Consider the following 9,255-nt stretch of genomic DNA (forward strand, 5'->3'; position numbering starts at 1 on the left):
ACAGAGAATGGAGAAAGCCAACAGGAGAGTGAAATCATGGGACATACATAAAGATATGGTACTACCCTCAGAAACAGGAGAAAAGAGGTAACGTTCAGGGGAGTGTGTATCGCTGGGGAAGGAAGCTGAGCATTTTTTACATGTGTGTAGCTTGGAGAAAGCAGATGTGCAGAGCTGAGGTCATTACCCAGTAGTTGTGGGCAAAACAGGGCTTGCCAGCCTATATATGTGGTCTTTGAGATGCTGAACTCTTCAAAATGTAATAAGAATTTGTGAATTATAAAACTGCTGTATTGGGTGATTTCCCTTAAAAAAAAATCTCACCATCTCTGGCTGACATCCTGGAGTATGAACTTTCAGTTAGAGTTGATTCAGTGTGATTCAGCATGCAGTTCTAGGTACTGGCATTCACACCTGCATCTCCTTAGCCCATGCTGCCTCAGCCATTAACTCACTGCTAGACGTTTGAGTGTGCAAATCCTCAGCCACTTCCATTCACTATCCAGATCTTATCAACATGACCTTACATATTAGCCCACTATTTTAGAATTTGAAATATTACCTTTCTATCATGATTACTTTTATCATGGGCATTAAGGTTCAAAATTAATGCATTCTTTGTCATGTCTTCAAATTCATTGGGCTGCTTTCATCTGTTGACTTAGGTCTTCCATCAATTAAAAAAAAATTATTCTACTACTTCTTTTGGTTGAATATGCTTGTCTTCTTGAATGATTTCTTTTATATAGTCTTGCTGAATCTCTTCTCCATATTAAGACATAATAAAACAACAACAAATGTATTATCGTTTTCATTTACATTAAACTGTTCTCTTGAGTTTTGAACTTGGTGAGTTTTCTTCCATTTCTCAGTCTTGATATTGTGCAGGATGTAATCTGACATTTGCCACTTCCTAAGAAACTTCACCCACATCAAGGCAGATTTTCATGTCTATGCAGTTCACCATAATTTTACTGTATTTTGCATACTTTCACAATAAGCCTGTTTCAGAAATAGCAATTATCTCTCCTCCAAGAGTCCTCATCCCTCTTTTGGATGACTAGTAGTTTTTCTCTGTTGACAGGATTTGTTAAAAAGGAGGCTTAGTGGAGTGGACATCACTCAGAAACCATTGTTATTTTTCTTTTCTTCCTCTTCCTCTTCCTCTTTCTCTTTCTCTTTCTCCCTGCCCTTCCCTGCCCTTCCCTGCCCTCCCTCCCTCCCTCCCTTCTTTCTTTCTTTTTTTCCTTCTTCCTTCCTTCCTTCCTTCCTTCCTTCCTTCCTTTCTTTTATTTCTTTTCTCTCTTTCTTTCTTTCCTTTCATCTTGCTCTGTCACCCAGGCTGGAGTGCAGTGGCCCGATCTCTGCTCACTGCAAGCTCCGGCTCCCGGGTTCACGCCATTCTCCTGCCTCAGCCTCCCAAGTAGCTGGGACCACAGGCGCCTGCCACCATGCCAGGCTATTTTTTTTTGTATTTTTAGTACAGACGGGGTTTCACCATGTTAGCCAGGATGGTCTCGATCTCCTGACCTCGTGATCCGCCTGCCTCAGCCTCCCAAAGTGCTGGGATTACAAGTGTGAGCCACTGTGCCAGGCCCCTTTCTTTCTTTTTTATGAGGTGGAATGTCACTCTATCATGCAGGCTGGAGTGAACTGGTGCAGTCTTGGCTTACTGCAGCCTCTGCCTCCCTGGTTCAAGCAATTCTCTTGTCTCAGCCTCCAGAGTAGCTGGGATTACAGGCACGTGCCACTGCGCCCGGCTAATTTTTGTAATTTTAGTAGAGATGGGGTTTCATCATGTTGGCCAGGCTGGTCTTGAACTCCTGACCTCAAGTGACCTGCCCTCCTTACCCTACCAAAGTGTTGGGATTATAGGCGTGAGCCAGCGCACCCAGCCCACTGTTCTTTTTCTAGCCTTCCGGTTGTGTGAGTATTCATCGCATGGTCAATCCTTCATTGCAACTCCTTGGGCATTAATGAGAATCCATTTTATGTTTCTTTTCTACTCTCTTTTTTTCCCCCTGGCTTTCTTGGTCCATTTGGACTGCAATTATAAATTTCCTTAGACTGGAAAATGTATAAACAGTTGAAATTTATTGCTCACACTTCTGGAGGCTGAAAGTTCAAGATTAAGGTGCCAGAAGATTTGGTATCTGATCAAGGTTCTCTGCTTCAGAGATGGTACCTTTTTGTTGTGTCCTTCCATGGTGGAAAGGACGTCGGAGCCCTCTGGGGTCCCTTTTCTAAGGGTACTCATCCTGTTCATGAGGCTCCACCCTCAGAATCTCATCACCTCCCAAAGGCCCCACCTCATAACACCATCTCCTTGGGAATTAGGATTTCAACATCTGAATTTGGGGGTAACACAAACTTTCAGACCGTAGCACTGGTTTACTGCTCTTTAGGGTTGGGGAAAGGTGGTTTGCCGATTACTTCTCCATAACCCTTCATTTTCCTTCTGCCAAATTCTGAATGGGATAAATTCTGTGAAGTTTGGGTAATACTGTGGTATTTTGCCTAATGATATGGGTTTTCCTTGGAGATCTGTGGGTTTATATGCCCAGTCTCCTGCTACCATCCTACCTAGAAGTTTGTTCATATTTTTCTATTTGTTTATTTATATTATATATAAGGAAATTGTATTCTTATTTTTATTCTGTGCCCAAAATACAGTACAACTCCCTAAACATTTGTCTCTTAATTTAATTTGGAAAAGACATTTTATTTCCAGAATGAGACAAATTTTATTTGCTCTAGAATTAGCACCAACCTTTCTTAGTGCTATCTGCTCTACCAATATTTCTGTTTTTTTGAGACAGAGTCTCGCTGTGTTGCCCATGCTAGAGTGCAGTGGCACAATCTTGGCTCACTGCAACCTCTGCTTCCCGGGTTCAAGCGATTCTCCTGCCTCAGCCTCCCGAGTAGCTGGAATTACAGGCACATGCCACTGTGCCCAGCTAATTTTTGTATTTTTAGTAGAGACCGGGCTTCACCATGTTGGCCAGGCTGGTCTTGAACTCCTGACCTCAAGTGACCCACCCGCCTCAGCCTCCAAAAGTGCTGGGATTACAGGCATGAACCACCGAGCCCAGCCTTTTCCAATATTTCTTATTAAATCTCTTATAGTTTTTATAAAACGTTCAAGCCTAAAGGAAATAAATAACAGAATTTTAAAAATTCCGTGGTGCAAATAAACAGTGGACTGATGCAACATCTTGTTCTAGCTTTTCTGCCTTAAAATATATGTATATTGTATGAATTCATTTGTATTTCTTTCCACTGTGACCATTTTAGTTTAAGCCTCCATCCTCAGCTTCCTGGCTCTACTGGAAGAACCCCCTGTTCCTCTCATTATAAACTTCCTCCAAACTATTCTCCACTTATCATCCATCAAAGCCTTTGAAATCATCAATTACTCTCTATAATCTCTTCTTTTTGCACTTAGAATAAGAGAATAATAATAATAACAATAAAGTGCCAACACTTATCCAAGTCTCACAAAGCCCTGTATAATCCTATCCTTGTCAAACCCTCTGGCTCACACTGTGTTACTCCTCTTTTGTTCCCAGAGAAAAGGTAATTTTCTTGAACAGTAAATAACAGACAAGATGAATGGGAAAATATCCCATTACACCCTTATGCCCAAGAGAAAATATGACAAGTTTTGCTGAGATCCCTCTGGCTAAAAAGTTGCTAATGATAATGAAAACAAAAGGAGAAATTACTTCAACAAATGCAATTTGCTAAAGAGAAAAATAAAAAAAATTTTTTTTGCAAGAGTGTTCTTTTCTCCAAATTGATGCAATATAGATGTAATTTGGCGTGTCCAATGCAGTGACCTCTGTGGGCCAGGACACCGAGATGAAGACCTTGGGAAAAAGAGCTCCAGGGCTGGATCCCTGACAAAATGATTACACAACATATAAATGTGGTTAATGCCTTTAACCGCAAACAGCTGTCTCCTACATCTGTCCCTCTCCAACCACTGGGTGATGGTCAGCGGCTTGCAAATCCTAGGTGTGGTTTGTTCAGACAAGGACATCCATCTGACTTTATTACAAACTAATCTTAGGAGGAGCAAAGGCCATATTGAAACAGAAAGCCCCAATATCCGAGAGGCCGCTTTCAAATATTTCCCCGCCTTGGCTTTTGTGTTGTTTCCAGCAATTTTATTTTCCTAAGAATGTGGCTTCCGCAGTACCATCTGTTTCCCTATCAGTTGCACCGCCAGGGCGTCAAGCCTGCACACATCTTTCATCGATGTTGCAGGAGGCTCCCAATTGCACAGATATGTGAATGAATTCCCTATCCTGGAAAATCTGAAAATGTGGATTCTCATTTGCAGAAAGAAGCATGCATTGCTAGTGAATACAAAAAGTGAAATCCACAAAAACATTTCAAAAGGCTATTTGTACTGGAGTCATCTTTGACCACTAATGCTGGTTTTAGGGGTGGAAAACGTTCGTGCATTCTCAAGCACAGCACATTCTTCTTTCTTTGAAGAAGGGAACATTTAGGAGAGACTATCTTGAAGCCCAAGTTAATTGGGCTTTTGCTTGTCTAACCTATAGGAAGTTCTTTTGGGGCCTGTGAAATGATTAATAAATGCAGTGAACGCAAGCAAATATGTAAGGTATGGGTTTCAAAAGCACAATTATGTGGAATAAGGTTTATAGAGGTATGGCTCAGCAGCATGGCTCATGCCTGTAATGCCAACATTTTGGGGAGCCAAGGTGGGAAGATGGCTTGAGCCCAGGGATTCTAGATGAGCCTGGGCAATATAGTGAGGCCTCATCTCTACTAAAAATAAAAATTAAAAAAAATTAGTTGGGCATGGTGAGACGTGCCAGTGGTCCCAGCTACTTGGGAGACTGAGGCAGGAGAATTGCTTGAGCCCAGGAGATCAAGGCTGCAATGAGCTATGATCGTGCCACTGCACTCCAGCCTGGGTGACAAGACTGAGACCCTGTCTCCAGAAAAATTTAAAAAAAAAATAAGTAAATAAAAAGGTTTATAGAGATACAAGAAGGGGAATTGTTTGGAATACAATTATTTCCCTTCGGCATTTTATGTCAGTTTTGTAACAGTTTTGATATAGGATGTGCTAAATACCTCAACTTCCGTGTTCGACATATTAGCATATGAGAATCATTTCCTTAAAGCAAATGGAAATAAGAACGTAGCACGTTGGCATGTGTACTCAGTTCACAAACAACATACACTTCACCGTTCAAAACATACGACATTGACACAACGTGAGCAGCCTGCATTCCTAGCTGAGGTTGCACCGACTCATAAACCCACAGAACTGGAAGGCAATGTAGTAAACACGTTCAAGCCGCCCACAAGGCCTGTGAGCAGTGTCTGCTGAACTCAGCATGGCTTGAGTTACAGGTACCTCTTCTGAAGTTTGGTTGGCCTTCCGAGTTATGGAACTGAATATGTTTGCATAGGTTTATAGAACAACAGGACTAGGAAAAAACCTCAGGCCAAGCCATGTTTTTCCTAATTCTGTCTAGGAATAAATGCATAAATCCTAAAATACTTTCGTGACTTTGCAGTGTCACAATTTCTTATTAGGAGCTTGGACTTCTAACCACCTTCAAAAGATGTCTCAAGTGTCATGGCTGATCCAATACAGGTCAAAACACAAAACAAGCTTAAAGGAAGCAAAAACCTGTCCACAGTATCTTAAGATCCAGTGTAGAATTAATACTTTAAAATATATTTAGCACTTCGAGACCTGACTGGGCAACATGGTGAAACCCGGTCTCTGCAAAAACTATAAAAATTAGCTGGGCATGATGCTGAGTGTCTGTGGTTCCAGCTGCTGGGGAGGCTGAGATTGGAGAATCAATTGAGCCCCCAGAGGTTGAGGCTGCAGTAAGCTGTGATTGTGCCATTGCACTGCAGCCTAGGCGAGTGAGACCCTGTCTCAAAAAACATATATAAATTTATAAATTTTATAAATATAAAATTACATATTATATATAAATAAACTACATATAATATATAACTATATAGTATAAATATGTTTTTATAAAGTTGTATAAAGTTTATACAATTTTTATAAGGTTTATACAGCTTTATAGATATTTATTTATACAAATAAAGAATATATATTATATGTAATAAATCATATATAAAATTTATAAATTATATATAAATATGTAGACATATCTAATTATAAATGTATATAAATATATAATATAAATATATATTTATAATTATAGATATAATTATAAATATTTCTACATAAAATATATATATGTTTAGATATATTTAAATATAGCAGGGGAAACACTGTGTCATCTTTTGGGAGTTCACATGGTCCTGTTAAGGTTTCGATCAATACTCTTTAATGGCTTCTGGTTTTCAACAAATCAAGTGCATGCTTCCTGCTTTTGTTGTAAAGTCCTCAAACGTGTGCCTCTGCCTGCATTCATGACTTATGATTTCTGTACCCCCCCTTCACAACACCCACACTAGGTGGCTTGTCTTTCTACGTGCCGGCCCCACACCTTGCTTCCTTTACCACATGGATGTCCTCACGCTATTTGCTGTCTATGCGTTTGTGTGCAAATAAAATCCATTCTCTGATGCTGGGCATGCGTGGGTCTTCCTCCGTGAGATTTCGTGAAGGAAATCTTACGTACTGCTGATGTTGATTGCATTGATTGATCAATTTACAGTCCCAGAGACATATTCTATAGAGGAGATGAGTAAAAGACCAATTAACACGGACTTGCAGACCATCTACCCCAAACGTTGCCTTGTTGAAAGAAGGATTTCGTAGAGAAAACTCTCCCCGCAGCTCCCTCTGTGTGTGGTTCATATACCTCCTAGCCAGGTACAAGGCATGCCACCTTGTAATGCTCCTTCCTGCCTTATTTCTCCCACACTGTGGCATGCACCTGGCTGATGGACCACGCCTCAAAGCTGCTGAAACGCCAGCCTAAGCCACACGTGAGGTAACCCATTTTCAGAATGGTCGTTCCAGACACGTGGTGCCCAGATGGGAGCCGCAGTTTGAGCTTTCATTTTTAAAATTTGCTTCCACTGCAGAAATTAACATTCACATAACCGAAGCTTACAGGGAGCCTGTTTATAGTCAATACCATAGGTTAAGATTAGAGATGATGTAATTCCTTAACCATAGACATACTCTCCAAATGCATGAACACAGAGAGGAAAATAGTGTGCAGGCAGCTGTTAAATTGCTCCCTGATGACTTCCCCTCTGCCCTCTGGACTCTCTTCCTTTGACATGGTCTGTCTAGTCTTGTATTACAAATAAAATCTCCCTTATATTAACAAAATACAAAATATTAATGTATTTCAGACTCCAACTGAAATTTACACTGGAATCTACACCACCAGCTCTCCTGGGTCTCCAGTTGTAGATAGCAGATCAGTTTTCAACCTCCATAATTGCCCAGGCTGCAGTGCAGTGGCACAATCACAGCTCATTGCAGCCTCGACTTCCCAGGCTGTAGTAATCTTCCAGTCTCAGTTTCCCTGAGTAGCTGGGACTACAGTCATGTGCCTGCACACCCAGCTGTGTATTTCCTCTTATAGGGATATAAAATTATGTCATTCGTCTTCTTGTTGACTTCTTGTAACCACCATGAAAGCATGACTCTTGTCTGTCTTATCCTCTTCCCCATCTCCAGAGCTTGGCACACACTAGCAGCTCTACAATTAGTTGTTGCATAAATGGCAAATGAAGGAGTATTGCATTCTCTGCCTAGAAGTCCCTGCCCCCTCTCCCTTCCCCAGAAGAAAACTTCTTACTGGCTAAGATGCTGTTCTCACCTCAGTGCTTCCAAAGGAGCCTCAGCAGGTCAGGGTCTATCACTTCATGTGTATTTATCCCCAAATTCAGATATTATTTGGCTCAAGGAATGCACTGCAAATATTTACAGAATGAACCATTGAAGGAAGAAAAGAAACATGCATGAGCAAATTCTCTGTTTCTGTTATAAGAGGCTGTGTCAGTCAGCTATTGGCACATAACAAAGAATCCCAAAATGCAGCGGGTTAAAAAAAATCTATGTTATATACTCACTGTTATATGGGACAAAAATTCAGGCTGTACTCAATGGGTGCTTCTGAGGTCTACCAAGCAGAGGCCCAGAATGATGCTGAGAATTTTGCAATGCACATGGCAGCTTCCATGACAAATAATTTTCTGTCCCCAAATGTCAACAGTGCGAATGTTCAACAACAACAAAACCCTGCTTCCTCTAAGTCTGAGTTTATTAGGTACATTTCTTTTCTTTTTTGACTTTATTTACGTGTGTGTGTGTGTGTGTGTGTGTGTGTGTGTGTTTAATAATGAAATGCTTCACGAATTTACCTGTCATCCTTGCATGGGCCTTGCTAATCTTATCTGTATCATTCCAATTTTAGTATATATGCTGCCAAAGTGAGCACATTAGGTACATTTTTATCTTCCAAGTCACTGCAGGCTACAGTTTTGCTCTTCCAACACAACATACCACTGGTTGCCATTTTTTTCTAGCCTTTGGTAGCAGTTACCTTACTATTTTACCAACCTTCATTCACCACTCAGTTTCAAAGCCAATGAAGCATGTTTTAAGCTTTTGTATGAGAGCAACCCCCCACCCACTTCAGGTATGAATTTCAGGATCTGTTACCTATTTTTTTTTAATATAAAATCAACTACAAGCTTAGTGCCTCAATATCACAAACATTGTATTTGCTCATATGTCTGTGAATCAATAACTTGGACTGGGTTCAGTTGGGCAGTTCTTCTGTTGGTCTTGCCTGGGGTCTTTCATGCAGCTTCCATTATCTGGCAACTTGATGAGACTGGATGGTCTAAGGTACATTCATGAACACGTCTGTTGGGCGATCTTGTCTGTCAGCCTAGAGTACTGAGGCCACTCCATATAAAGAAGCCAGGGTAGCCTTTTTGAGATGAGTCACCATGAGAAAGATTCAGCTGACAGCCAGCACCAATGGCCAGCTATGTGAATACACTCCCAGCTTACACCATCCATTTTCAGTCAAACTGTCAGAGGACTGGGACCACATAAGGCACCTTCAGGGAGACCCACAGAAGAACCATCCAGCTGAGCTCAGTCTGAAATTTGTGACCCAAAGAGTGATGCACAAATAAAATGGTGATTGTCTTTAGCTACTAAGTGTTGGGGTGTTTGTTACACAGCAATAGGTAATGGATATAGGTCCTTAACTAGCAAATAGATTACCTCATGGAAATGTGGAAACT

The 9,255-nt window shown here is 40.9% G+C and overlaps 1 non-coding gene across 1 annotated transcript; it reads right to left on the minus strand.

The window, feature by feature from the left end:
- Positions 1 to 8,330: 8,330 nt before the first annotated feature.
- LOC116272196 lies at positions 8,331 to 8,435 on the minus strand. Its single transcript, XR_004180923.1, has one exon. It is a non-coding gene; the product is annotated as a U6 spliceosomal RNA (small nuclear RNA).
- Positions 8,436 to 9,255: the final 820 nt, after the last annotated feature.

This window comes from Papio anubis, chromosome X, assembly GCF_008728515.1.
Source record: "Papio anubis isolate 15944 chromosome X, Panubis1.0, whole genome shotgun sequence".
Taxonomy (NCBI): Eukaryota; Metazoa; Chordata; class Mammalia; order Primates; family Cercopithecidae; genus Papio; species Papio anubis.